Below are 14327 nucleotides of genomic sequence, written 5' to 3' on the forward strand. Positions count from 1 at the left end.
AATAGTAACACTCTCAGTTGTTCAAGAATTCCCCCATAGAGCTCAAGACCTTCCAAAGCACCTAACTGTCTGATCTCCTTTTGGCCTTTGTGGCACTCTGGCAAGGGTCAGTGCACTAACCCTTCATCTCACTAGTGAAACAACAGGCAAGAAGCAGGAAATTGCTTGAAGGCAACACAGACATTCACTGGGAAAGCAATGATGAGAATTCACATGTCCTGCCCTATCCTGCCGCAAGCCTTACGTGTTTCTAGTGACCAGAGTGACAGAGCGGGAAGATCAGTAATGGCACCCAATCAGATATCAGGTTAGTCCCTTGTAGGCTCCAACCATCCAAAGCCCACACAGATTTGTGCACAAATTTCTCTAGTCTCATGTCTCTGCTGGCTTTTTCTGTGGCACGATTAAAGCTGGATATTCAGGGGCACTTGGGTGGCTGAGTCGGTTGAGCGTCTGACTTCAGCTCAGGTCACAATCTCACAGCTTGTGAGTTTGAGCCCCGCGTCGGGCTCTGTGCTGACAGCTCAGAGGTTGGTGCCTGCTTCGGATTCTGTGTCCCCCTCTCTCTCTGCCCCTCCCCTGCTCATGCTCTGTCTCTCTCTCTCTCTGTGTCAAAAATAAATAAGCATTAAAAAAATTTTTTTTAACTGAATATCCAGTCTCAGAGGAAATCTGAGTATGAAGCAGAGAGAGCCCCCTGGGAAAGAGGAGAGGAAAGAAGGACATTGACTTCTAGAAGACACAGCAGTAAGCCCAGGGCTCAGGCCCAGGGCCAAAGCTTGAGCCACTGATCCTGAGGAAATCAGAGATAGGAGGCATCTGATAGCTTGAGAAACCTAAGGAGACGCAGGAATAAGGGCGATAGGGAGGCCCTAGCATCTCTCTTCAGCTCCAGGTGGCCTTATGGGAACCGTTGTCCTTGCCTCCGAATGTTTGCTGTTTGTTCAAGGCCTACTTAATGGCAGGGCCCAGGCCTCTGGTCACAGGGACCGCATTCCTCACCCCTCCCCAGCATAACACCCACGTTGAGATGAAATAAATCATCAGAAATGGGAGAACGCAGTCCTGCTTGAAGTCAGAGGGAGGGCCAGCGTGCCCCTTCAGCTGTGCAAAAACCACAGATCAGAGCAGACCTGTTGGCAACACGGCCATGAGAGAACGGATACTTCTCAATCTAAAATAAGCATTTAGAATAGATTTTCCATTTTCTGAGAGACATGTATTTTTGTGCAGGTGGCCCCAGGGACTCCAGTGGGGGTTGAAAATATGGGCGTGGGGAGAGTCAGTGAGGCAGTGAGCCCTGCAGCTGACGTGATGTGAAAGACTCTGAAGCCTCAGAAGAGGAAGAAAATTCTTGGTCGGATCTAATAAAAATCAAGAAAATGAAATGGGTTTAGATGGACCTCCACTCCTAACACTCCCTAAAACAGAGTCCCGGGGTTAGATAGGTCTTTAAGGGGCTTCTAAACCAACCACAAAGATCTTTCCCTCTCTTTGGCATCCTTTCGACTTAACTGCCCTTGCCACAGTGTCATGACTGGATAGAGACCCTCCTCTGTACCGTCTGCATCAACTCACGAGATCTCAATATGGGAAACGAGATGGCCTCTGAAGATGTGGGGCGAAGCTATCGTATTCTCCGCACTTAAATTCCTACGACGGTCTCTGGGAAATTTTACTCCCTCGAAGCCTCATCAATGAACTAGTTAGTGGGGAAAAGCCACCCCGGGCCTTGCGATGTGCTCATGAAGACCGAAATCCAGTTCACGGAGGGAGCCCTGCCACCAAGATCATCCCAGAACCCTCACGGGGAACTGGGACAAGTCCCTGCCTTCACCCCATCCCAACACCAGTTAGACTGCTGCCATTCCCAGCTGCACCTGGCTTGTCACCAGTGGGCTGGTGTTTCTTTTTTCTTTTTTTTTTTTTATTGAGTAGGTAAAAATATTTATAAAGATGTGAAGGTCTAAAGACTAATGATGCAATATGCAGTTTTGTGCCCTCACTCAGTGGAAGAAATAGAATATTGCCATTATCCATGAAGTACGGTGTGGGTCCCTTCTGAAGACACTTCCTGCCCCATGATCATCACCCACAATCCTGATGGTGTATCTGTCACTCCCTTTATTTTATCGTTGCAATAACTTTGTACTTTTGAACCTTTAATAAATAGAATCACATTATGTTGATTGTTCTGAGACTTGCTTTCTTCTTTTTTTTTTTCTTGTGAATTTCTTTTATTAGCCTTTTGCTGGGCTTGGACAAGAGGTCCTTAATTCCTTATCTGCCATTCTTCAGGTCAGGTGTGTGTGTGTGTGTGTGTGTGTGTGTGTGTGTGAGTGAGTGTATGTGTATAGGATGTTAAACAGGATTTTTTAAGAGTAATTTTAGATTCACAACAAAATTGAGGGGAAGGTGCAGAGGGTACCCCTGTGCCCCCGGCCCATGCACAGACTCCCTCATTAGCAACATTCTCCCAAGAGTGGTACATCAGTTACAGTTGATGAACCTACATTGGTATATTACCATCACTCAAAATCCATAGTTGACATTAGGGTTTACTCTTGGGGTTATGCATTCTATAGGTTTGGACAAATGTGTAATGACTTATATCCATTATTATAGTATCATACAGAGTATTTTCACTGCTCTAACCACCTTCTGTGTTCTGTCTATTCATCCTAAACCCTGGTAACCACTGGTCTTTTTATACTGTCTCCGTAATTTTGCCTTTTCCAGAATGTCAGAGTTGGACTTCTACAGCGTGTAACCTTTCAGATTGGCTTCTTTCACTTAGCATTGTGTTTTTGGGTTTCCTCCATGTCTCTTTCTGGCTGGATCGTGCAAATATTTTTAGCCCCAAATAAAATAAATAAAACTGTGATGGACATTCCTGTACAGGTTGTCACATGCACACTGGCTTTCTTAATTCCTTAATTAGTCAATTATTTATAGTGAGATATCATTGGCATATAGCATATTAGTTTCAGGTGTACAACACAATAATTAAATATTTGCATATATCACAGAATAATCACCACCTTAAGTCTAATTAACATCCATCACCACACATAGTTACAAATTTTTTCTTCTGGTGACGAGAACTTTTAAGATCTACTCTCTTAGCCACTTTCAAATATACAATCCAGCATTATTAGCTCTAGTTACCACGCTGTAGTTCTTTTTTTTTTTTTAATGTTTTATTTATTTTTGAGAGAGAGAGAGAGAGAGAGACAAACAGAGTGTGAGTGGGGGAGGGGCAGAGAGAGACAGAAACACAGAATCCTAAACAGGCTCCAGGCTCTGAGTTGTCAGCACAGAGCCCGCCGCGGGGCTCAAACTCACAAACTGTGAGATCATGACCTGAGCCCAAATCAGACATTTAACCAACTGAGCCACCCAGGCGCCCCCACCATGCTCTCATTCTATCCCCAGGACTTAGTAGCTTTCGTTTGTATTGAGTAATTAGGAGTAGACTGGCTGGCTCATGAGGTGTAGGTGTATGTTTAACATTTTTATTTCTGAATTTTTACTCTTCTATGTAAGTAAAAAGTAAAAACGCGTGTATTTGTGTAATTTGCATAATTTTTTTATTGTCGTAAAATACGCCATCTTGATAAAATCGACCATCTTAACTATTTTTAAGTATACAGTCCAGTGGTATTAAATACGTTCATCCATCCCCGTAAGGCTTTCATCTTGTGAAGCTGAAACTCTGTCCCCATTAAACAAGAACTCTTCATCTTCCCAGTAGAAGGGCGATCACCTTTCGACCTTCTGTCTCCGTAATCCTGACTACTCTAAGTACCTCACATCAGTAGAATCACTTCTTTTCTGTTGGTTTTTCTGAGCGTAGCCATCCTAATGGGTGGGAGGCAGTATCTTATTATAGTTTTGATTTGCATTTCCCTAATGATTAGTGATATTGAGCATCTTTTTATGTGCTTATTGCCCATTTGTTTATCTTCTTTAGAAAAATGTCTATTCAGGGGCTCTTGGGGGGGGGGGGTGGCTCAGTCGGTTGAGCATCCAACTTCAGCTCAGGCTATCATCTCACAGTTTGTGAGTTCCAGCCCTGCATTGGGCTCGCTGCCTCTGCCGTCAGCTCAAAGCCCAATTCGGATCCTTTGTCCCCCCACCCCCCGCCCCTGCCCCTCCCCACTTACACGAACTCTCTCTCTCTCAAAAATAAATAAGCATAACAAAATAAAAAGAAATGTCTATTCAAATTCTGTGCCCATTTTAAAATCTGATTTTTCTTTGTTGAGTTTTAAGAGTTCTCTGTATGTTCTGGACATTAACGCCTCATCAGATTTATGACTTGCAAATGTTTTCACTCATTCTGGGGGGTGTCTTTTCATTATGTGGATGTTTTTTGATGCACAAAATTTTTAACTTTTAGAAAGTCCAACTTGTCTATTTTCCTTTTGTTGCTGGTAACTTTGGTGTCACACCCAAGAAATCAATGCTAAGTTCAATGCCATAAAACTTCTGCGCTATGTTTTTTTCTAAGCGTTTTATAATTTCAAGTCTATATGTTTAACTATTTAAGAAACCGTCAAACTGTTTTTTCAAAGTCACCGGGCCATTTTACAATCCTACCAGCAGTGTAGGAGAATTCCACTGTTTGTTCATTTCTTATAAAAGAAAGACAGAAGAAATAAAGGGAGGGAGGGAGAGGAGGAGGAGGAAAAGGGAAGGAAGGAGGAAAAAAAGGAGGAAGGGAGAAAAGGAGGGAGGCAGGGGGAGGGGAACAAAAAGAATACTCTCAGGTCTATTTCAGATTGTGCAGATAGAAGCTGGAAGTGTCCAGATAAGCCAGACATCAACTGACATGCCCCAGATGCGTGTTTTTTTGTTTGTGTTTTTTTAATGTTTCTTTATTTATTTTAAGAGAGTGAGAGGCAGAGGGGGAGGGAGAGAGAATCCCAAGCAGGGTCCATGCTCAGCCCCACAAGGGACTCGATCTCACAACCGTGAGATCATGACCTGAGCCGAAATCAAGAGTCAGACGCTCAACCGACTGAGCCACCCATGCACCCCACAGGCATAGAGTTTAGAACATACATTCAGAAACCAAGCACAAGGATGCTCTGAGCCTCCCATGCACCAAGCCTCTCGCTCGATTGTTTCCCTCTCAGGGAGTGGTTCCAGTTCCTCAAGCAAGCCGATCCCTTGTCCCCAGGACACTAGAAGTATGAGAAACTCATTCTGCTGCCAGGTGAGCCTCAGTTTCATGAGGAAAACACACATCTTCCTGGAAGATCGTGTCCTGAGCTTTTCCTTTAACTTGACTGCCGGCAGCAAATGAAAGAATCAAGGCTATTTCACGGAGGATACTGCCCTGAGCTTTTTTCTCCTGGAGAAATTAATACTGTTTGAGGTTCTTGGGCCATAGAGGATTAAAAAAATACGTATGCGTGTATTTTTTTCTTACTCCTTTTGTGATGGGTCTGCAGGCTGATCCAGCAAAACAGAGGAATTCTGAGCTGCCTAGAGGTGTATCACAGAGGCAGGCCGGCTCCTGCTGGGGCCCAAGATGACAGTCTACCTCCCTTCTCTTGGCCGCTTTATTTGGGCCTGTCTTCAGTTCTCAGTTGCTCTGTGTATTGGTTAATGAAATGTGTTAGTTGAAATACATCTCTCAATTGCTTTGTTGAAGTAATAGTTCTAGCAGAACCACAGGCTTTCCCCCCACAACACACACACACACATGAAAAAAACTCAAGGGTCAATAGAGCAATTTTACAAGTATTTATTCTGTGCAGGAATACAGAGATGTCAATTACCACATTACTGCCCAGGCAGCAAAGTAAAAAATAAGATAACCAGATAGAATTATGGGTTTCCTTCTGAAGGGTCATTTTCGCCGAACATGGCCATCTTTCAAGAAGTTCTTCCACAAACCCCCCCTGAGTCACATTTTACTTCCATAACTAGAATTTTAGTAAGAATTTGCAAAAGAAAAAAAATAAATAAACTTGATTAAAAGAAAAAGCAAAAATAAAAAAAGTTTTACTTCCAAAGACAGGTTGATATTAACAGAAGAAGTTGTAAACAATTAGGAATATTCACACGTCTCTTTTTCCGCTCAAGATAACGGGATTGATATTCCCATAAGTAGTCTTTACTTAGACACCTTCTCGAGTTGGATTCTTTGGGCCAGGTTTATGATACAGAAGGATCATGCTCCCTCTATTGATTCAGAAGAGAAGGGACATTTATTTCATCTCTTTTAAGGCTCCTTTTAATAGTTATGAAACCTTGCATTTTTTTTTAAGGTTAAAGCCTGCAATTTTGTTTGTTATCACTGTAAGCAAAAAGAAGGCTTACAAAACTCTGTTTTACTGGCAGAAATGATGTAGAAATGATTAAGATTTTTCTTCACCCAGCTAGTAATCTTATTATTGTGACTCTAAATTCTGGTTCAGACATCTCACTTGTATCTGTGTTGACCAAATCTCTGGCTGTCATTCCTTCCTGTTCTTTCTTTTGGGGTGAATTGTTTCGTTTCATCATTCTGAAGGAGGAAAAGGAATGAATAAAGTAAAAAAAAATTTTAAGAATTAAAAGCAACACAAAAAAATCAAATAAAAGATGCTAGATCCTAGATGTCTTTTGTTCTGGTTGTTGAAAGAAGCTTGATAGAGAAAAAAGGGAAAGAAAAGAAAAGGGGGAAATAAAGGGGAAAAAAAGGAAAATGATTGAAAATTGGAAAAAAATGAATACAATCAAATGAAATGAAAATCGAATTTTAAAAAAATCACAATAAAGTAAAAAATATAGTTGAAAAAATTAAAGGAAATTTTTTTTATAAAGACAGAAAATAAAAATAAAATTTTTCCCTTTCTGCTAAGTTCTGTAGTACAAGTTGTGCAGATTGCTTGTGTTAATCCCCAGGTCAGTTTTCTAGGTGTGCAAGATGGTTTGGTGTTGATCTGGCCACATTTCAGGGATGAGAGATAAAAACAAAAAACAAACAAAAAAAAAACCCTTCCATGCTATTCCAGATTTTTCTTAATAATATAACAACATAAGGCACATAGGACATCAAGCTTCCAAATGTTATTTGCAAACTGTAGAAAGTGAAGAAAATAAAGAAAAATAAAATAAAGAAATAAAAATCATTTGTATTTCTTTTATCCAGAGACTTTTCCTATTGATAGTTTGGTTAATTTTCTTCTTAGGTGTTCCCCCCACCCAACAAGCTCAGGAATATAGACCATGATTAATCTTATGTACTGGTAAAAAACATAAGATTAAAAATGTATACTAAAAATATAAAGCTCTAATATATATGTGTGTATATATATATATATATATATATATACATGTACACACACATACACACACATATATAACTCTAGATGTCTAAAGTAGGGAATATAGAATACAGGCACTCTTCCTTATTCTCCTACTAAATACAACTAAAAATTCTGCACATTACATATAAAAATAAGATCTTTAAAACCTTTTAAAAGAAGGGGAGCCTGGGCGGCTCAGTCTGTGAAGTGTCTGACTCTTGATTTCAGCTCAGGTCACAATCCCAGGATGGTGGCATGGAGCCCTGTGTCAGGCTTCATACTCTGTGAGCTCTGTGGGATTCTCTCTCTCTCTCCTTTCTGCCCCTCCCTCCCCCTTCTCTCTCTAAAATAAATACATACATACATAAATAAATAAATAGAAGAAAGCAAACCAGCTAGGGATCTTGGAACCCAAGGAACAAACGAAGGTAAGTTCCCTGGATTTTTTTTTTTTTTGGCTTAAAATTGTTTTTTACATTTATTTATTTCTGAGAGAGAGTGGTAGAGTGCAAGCAGGGGAGGGGCAGAGAGGGAGACACAGAATCCCAAGCAGGCTCCAGGCTCTGAGCTGTCAGCACAGAGCCTGATGTGGGACTTGAACTCACCAACTGCAGGATCATGATCTGAGCCAAAGTTGGGCGCTTTAAACTGAGCCATCCAGGCCCCCCTCTTTTTGCTTTATATATGCCAGACTCGGAGCTGAAAAAGCCAGCAACCCAGAAATGCAATGGCACGGTGGTGGGGGGGAGGGGGGACTTCCAGCAAAAGTCTGCTCTCTTTAGCCAAAGGACTGGGAAAGGAACAGTTTAACATGACAGAAAACATTTAGACAATAAATGTTCCACTTCAGCAACATCACAGGAAAAAACTATGGCCCCACCACTACCCACAAAAGCATTAGAAAACTGGGGCCCCTGGCCGGTTCAGCCAGAAGAGCATGTGACTCTTCCTCTCAGGGTGGTGAGCTTGAACCCCGTGTTAGGTGTAGAGATTACAAAACACAAACTTAAAGAACAGAAGCAAAAACATTGGAGAAAGCATCAGTAGACTTCGGAGCAGAGGAAATTACCACGGACCGAGAGGGACATTACGTATTAATAAAATGATCAACCCATAAAAGACATCGCACATGTATATGGACCAAACAACAGAGCTGCAAAACACGTGGAACAAAAATGATAGACTAGGAAAGTTGACAGATCCACAGTTACAGGTGGAGTCTTCACCAGTCCCCTCAACAACTGTAAAAGCAACTGGATAGAAAATCAACAAAGATATGGAAGAAGGTACCACACCATCAACCAACGAGACCTAACCAATGCTTGTAGAATACTCCACTCAGTAAGAGGAGAACACACATTCTCTGTAAGTGTCCACAGAGTGTATACTAAAATAGACCATAGCCTGGGCCCAAAAAACTGCTCAACAAATTTTCAAATTTAAAACCATACAGGGGCACCCGGGAGGCTCAGCTGGTTGATCGTCTGACTCTTGATTTTGACTCAGGTCATGATCCCAAGGTCGTAGGATCAAGCTCCGCATCGGGCTCTGTGCTGAGCATAGAGCCTGCTCGGGATTCTCTCTCTTTCTCTCTGTCCGTCTCCACTGCTCGTGTGATCTCTCTCTCTCTTTAAAATAAAATTAACAACAAAGTTAAAAACATACAGAATGTGTTTTCCAGTCACAATGGAATCAAACTAGAAATCAATAACAGAAAGAGAACAGAAAAATCTCTACACAGTTGGAAACGAAGCAACATACTTCCAAATAGCCCATGAGTCGACAAAATTTTAAAAAAGATACACTGAACTGAATGAAAATGAAGATACAATATATCAAAATTTGTGGGACATGGCTAAAGCAGAGTTAAGAGGGAAATGTAAATTTTTATTAACATTTATTTATTTTTTGAGAGAGAGCAACAGAGCATGAGCAGGGGAGGGGCAGAGAGAGAGGGAGTCACAGAATCCAAAGCAGGCTCCAGGCTCTGAGCCGTCAGCACAGAGCCCGATGTGGGGCTCAAACCCACAAACCACAAGACCATGACCTGAGCCAAAGTCAGATGCTTAACTGACTGAGCCCCCCAGGCACCCCTGACAAGGAAATATATAGCAATAACTGCATGTATTAGAAAACAGAAAAATCTTAAACCAATAGTCTAAGCTCCCTAAAAAAAGAATAGTAAAGTAAATCCAAACAAGAAGAAAAAAGGAAGCACCAAGATAAGAGCAGAAAAACAATGAAACTGAAAACGGAAAAGCAATAGAGAAAATCAATGAAGGTAAGAAATGAGAAAATCAATCTTTCTTGAAAAGATTAGTACAATGGACAAATCTCTAGCAAGACTGGAAAAGAAACACCGGAGAAAGAAGACATACATTGCCAATATCTAGGCGCAGCTGAGGATATCACTACACAAAGTGCAGATGTCAAGAAGACAATAAGGAAAAACTATAAATAATTTAATACATAGAAATGTGACAACTTAGGTAAAATGGGCCAATTCCTTGAAAAGTCCGCCCTATAATTATAAAGGAAATTGAATTCATGACTTTAAAACTCCCCCAAAAGAAATCTCTAGGCCCAGATAGTTTTCTTGGAGACTTCTACCAAAAATTTAAAAAATTAACCTCAGGGGCACCTGGGTGGCTCAGTTGGTTGAGCGTCCAACTTTGGCTCAGGTCATGATCTGACTTTCATTGGGTATGTGGAAATCATAAATTGATGGGTTTAATTTATTTGACTCACATAGTTACAGAAATGTATGTAACGAGGTGTTTGATGAAGTCTTAAGCCATCTCGTTGTATAAACCATAGTATAAACATAATTTATAGCATAAGTTATATGTATATTATGTGTAGTATAAACTATAAATTAAACTCTGTCAAAATTATGCTTTTTGCAAAAATAAAAGACGAGAAATAAGGAATTTTTAATTCAAGCGGACACAGGAGTACAGTAAACAGAGAATACATTAGTGGGGTAAATATCTTAGATGATTTCAGATATATATATATTCCTTGGTATTTAAAAATATAAAAGTATTAGAAACAAGAAAGGGGATATTATTAAGACTAAAAATTAAGACTAAAAAAGAAGAGACTATAGTGTGCAAGCTAGAAGAAACAAGACAGAAGACTTGATCAAAATATCAAAAGTTAATTCTGCGAAAGCCATAGGCCTTTGACTAGTCTGATTAAGATCAACTGAAGTATGAGGATGTCTAGGGGCACCTGGGTGACTCAGTGAAGCATCTGACTTTGGCTTAAGTCATGATCTCATGGTTTGTCAGTTCGAGCTCTGCTGTGCTGACAGCTCAGAGCCTGCAGCCTGCTTTGGATTCTGTGTCTCCCTCTCTCTCTGCCCCACCCCTGCTTGCACTTTGTCTCTCTCTCTCAAAAAAAAAAAAAAAAAATTGAATAAATGTTCAGAAAAATTTTTTTAAGTATGAAGATATCTCTCATATTCAACCATTAAACAACAATGTTTTGTTTAATATCTATGAAGTAAAGTGATGACCACTAATCTTGGTCCTGTTGTTATAGAAAATTGGGTTGTAGGGAATCGAGTTTATTTCCCTAATGAGGAACATACCAATGAGAAGCAAGATGATTTTCCTGAAAGGTTCAGGAATAGGAGGAATTAGGTACAACACAATATATAGATCAGGAATGATTTTGAAAATAAAAGGCTAGCTGGAAAGTCTACACAAGGAGAAATTAGACACTTAGGGCCTCTCTTCCATCCAAGGAGGGGTGGGTGTTTCCAGGAGACTAATTTTTCCCCCACCAAAGTTAAACGCTCAAGAGAAATTAAACCCACTAGCAAGTGCAGATGAACTCAGGTGAGCTCAATAGGTCGACAGCTGGGGCATCATTGGCACCTGGCATACCACCCAGACACTCTTTTTCTTTGCCCTGGCAAAGGTGCTTCAGCCAAGCAAGGAAGTAAATGAAAAAAAAAAAAAAAAAGGAAGACATAAGATTCAGGAAAAAAAGAGGTTTAACACAAAAGACAGATGCAAGGAAGTCCCAGGACAGCAGCATGGCAGGGGGCCTAGAGATAAGACAATCCAAATTAGTGTCAAAGACCCGTGGATCCCAGGGGACACTTTTTGCTGATGAAAATCAAATAAAGAAAGAAAGAAAGAAAGAAAGAAAGAAAGAAAGAAAGAAAGAAGAAAAAGAAACCAAAAAACTTCTTGGTGCTTTTACCCATGTGGGAAACAGTATTAAGTGGCTTCAGAATGTTTTTCAAAACTTTGGGGGAAAGCTAATAATAGGCACATAGAAAACTAACCAAATGACAAAAATGAAGCAGCTATTATCTCTAGAGAGGAAAAGATTGTTCGGGAAAGGAAACGTAATCAGCGAACACTGTGTGTCTCAGTAATGAGCAACAGCCATAAATTGTGATAAAGCTGCATTGGAGCGGTGGCTAAGGAAAGAGGGAAGTTACTCATGATGGTTTAAGAGCAATCTTCATATTGTATGGTAGGAGTTCAAATGGATAATATCTAATGTTGAAAAAAATCAAGAAATAGCAGCATATTACATACCGAGGTAAAGTAACGGAAGACACAGCTAAAATTGTTGAAAATTATTATTATTTAATTGCCTCTGGGGAACAGGGCTGAGGGGTGTGAGGAAAGGGCCAATAAACAGCTATCTTCTTACATGCGTTGCATTCTATTATACAATTCAAATCGTGTGTGTGTTCCTTTAACTGAAAAAAAATCATTTAAAAATGAAAGAAAGCAAAAAAGAAAAAATAGAAAATAAAAATGAAAGAAAGTGCTGTCTTCCCACATACATTTAAAGATATTTCCATGGGAAAAAAATCACATAGGCCACATCACCGTGCAGCGAAAGTGGAAAATAACAACAAAGGAGATAATGCTTATTCCTCTTGGAAAGAAAACCACAAAGAAAATAAAACAGGCTTCTATATCAACCGTGAGTTAAGAAGGGAGTGAAACTGAAGTTATAGATTATTTAGAAATAAGGAACAAAGACAGGAATACATACAAAAGTCTAATGAATGTGGCCAAGATAACAATAAGAGGAAAAGTGATAGCCTTTGTGAGTTTGTGTAAAAACATAAGCTTAGGGGCACCGGGGTGGCTCAGTAGGTTAAACATCTGACTTCGGCTCAGGTCATGACTTCATTTGTGAGTTGGAGCCCTGAATCGAGCTCTCTGCTGTCAGCACAGGGGTTGCTTGAGATTCCCTTGCCCCCCCCCCCCCGCCCGCCCCGCCTCCGCCCCTGCACTGCACTCTCTCTCTCTCTGAAAAACAAATAGACATTAAAAAAAAGAGAAGTTTAGAAATAAATGAATAATGAGGTAAATCTAAAGTGGAGGAAGGAAATAATGCATGAGGAAATAAAAGGCAAAGACCTGATCAATAAGACAAAATCTATGACAGGACTAAGAAGACAGACGAACCTTTGGCAAGTGTGATTAAAACAGATAGAGTGGTCAAGGGGGTTGCCTCCCCAACAGTCATTCCACCTCAGAATGGGTAAGCTGAGGAAGTTATGGTGGCCAATCTCATTCCCCTTTCTAGTGATTGACTTAGAAATGGGCAGGTTACCCCGTCCTGACCAATATGATACGGCAAGATCGCTGGACAAAGTTTCAACACTCAAGAAAGAGACATGTAGAAGAGGTACTTGGTCCCTTTCTTTCTCTATATTTCGGGTCTGATGCTCGGAGCTGCTAGAATCATCTTGCTGCTAGCCCAAGGGCCATGCCCAGAGAATTGCAGAAAACTGGGTCCAGAGTCATGTACTGGAGACATCCTGTCTCTAGACTTTTTGTTGTGTGAGATAATACATTTCCTCACTGTTTAAGCCAATTTGAATCATGCTTTCCTGTTATTTCCAGCTGAAATCATCTTGCTGATAAAAGAAAGAGAGCTCCAAAGCGAGGTATGAGAGGGGGAACGATTTATGTGGACAGACACATAAACTATTACCAAAAAATAGAAGAAAATGTGTACAGCCGCATACCAGTAAAATGGATGATTCTTCAAACTTGATTCCAAAGGAGATAGAAAAGCCTGATGAGACCAATAATAACAGGGAACAAAAGTTTGTCAAAGATGTATCCCAAAAAAGGGTATCGAGTCCATGTGATATTATAGGAGAAATCTATCAAACCTAAATTGCCTATCCTAAGGGGAAGATGACTGACCTTAGAAAGTACAAGAAACAGGGCAGGTTCGAGGATGTAGGAAGTTGGTCTCATCCAGGCAGCGTCACTGGGATGAATGAACCTCACCTGCCTTCCGTCATGGTCTAATCTGTTCCAGATTTACTTTTTTTTTGATGTTTATTTATTTTTGAGAGAGAGAGAGAGAGAGAGAGAGAATCCCAAGCAGTCTCCAGGCTCTAAGCTGTCAGCACAGAGCCCAACGAGGGGCTCAAACCCACAAACCGTGAGATCATGACCTGAGCCCAAGTCGGGTGCTTCACCCACTGAGCCACCCAGGCCCCCCTAATCACCAGATTTAAATTCCAGGGAGACGGCAAACTGCTCGACCCACTGGCGTGCATGCTGTCCTCTGGGATCCAATAGGTATACAGTGAGCCTACCTACCCACATGGACTGACAGAGGCAGCAGAATCGTGCCAAAGCAAAATCGTCTGTTACGAAAATTGGGGGGAAATTCATGCTGGGTCGGGAACAGTAACATAGTCCATTATAATCAGATTGGCACAAATGTAAAATTTTAAATGCCCACCATGGACAAGGGCGTCAGGAATTGGGCACCCTAATATACTCCGGGGGGTGGGGTGGGGCACAGAGGCTACTTTCTTAGAGACAATATGAAAGTATCTTTGAGCCAATGATGCTACATTTTGGACTTTATCTTTCAGAAACAGTCACACGTGCAGTCAAAAATATCCCCCGCCCAAAGCATTGTTTATTGCAGCATTGTATGTAACAATGAAAAATTGGTAACATTTAAAGTGTTGGCTAAACAAAATGTGGTATAGTACTTGCACTGTGGGACACT

This window comes from Panthera onca, chromosome F1 (assembly GCF_046562875.1).
Source record: "Panthera onca isolate mPanOnc1 chromosome F1, mPanOnc1 haplotype 2, whole genome shotgun sequence".
Classification (NCBI taxonomy): domain Eukaryota; kingdom Metazoa; phylum Chordata; class Mammalia; order Carnivora; family Felidae; genus Panthera; species Panthera onca.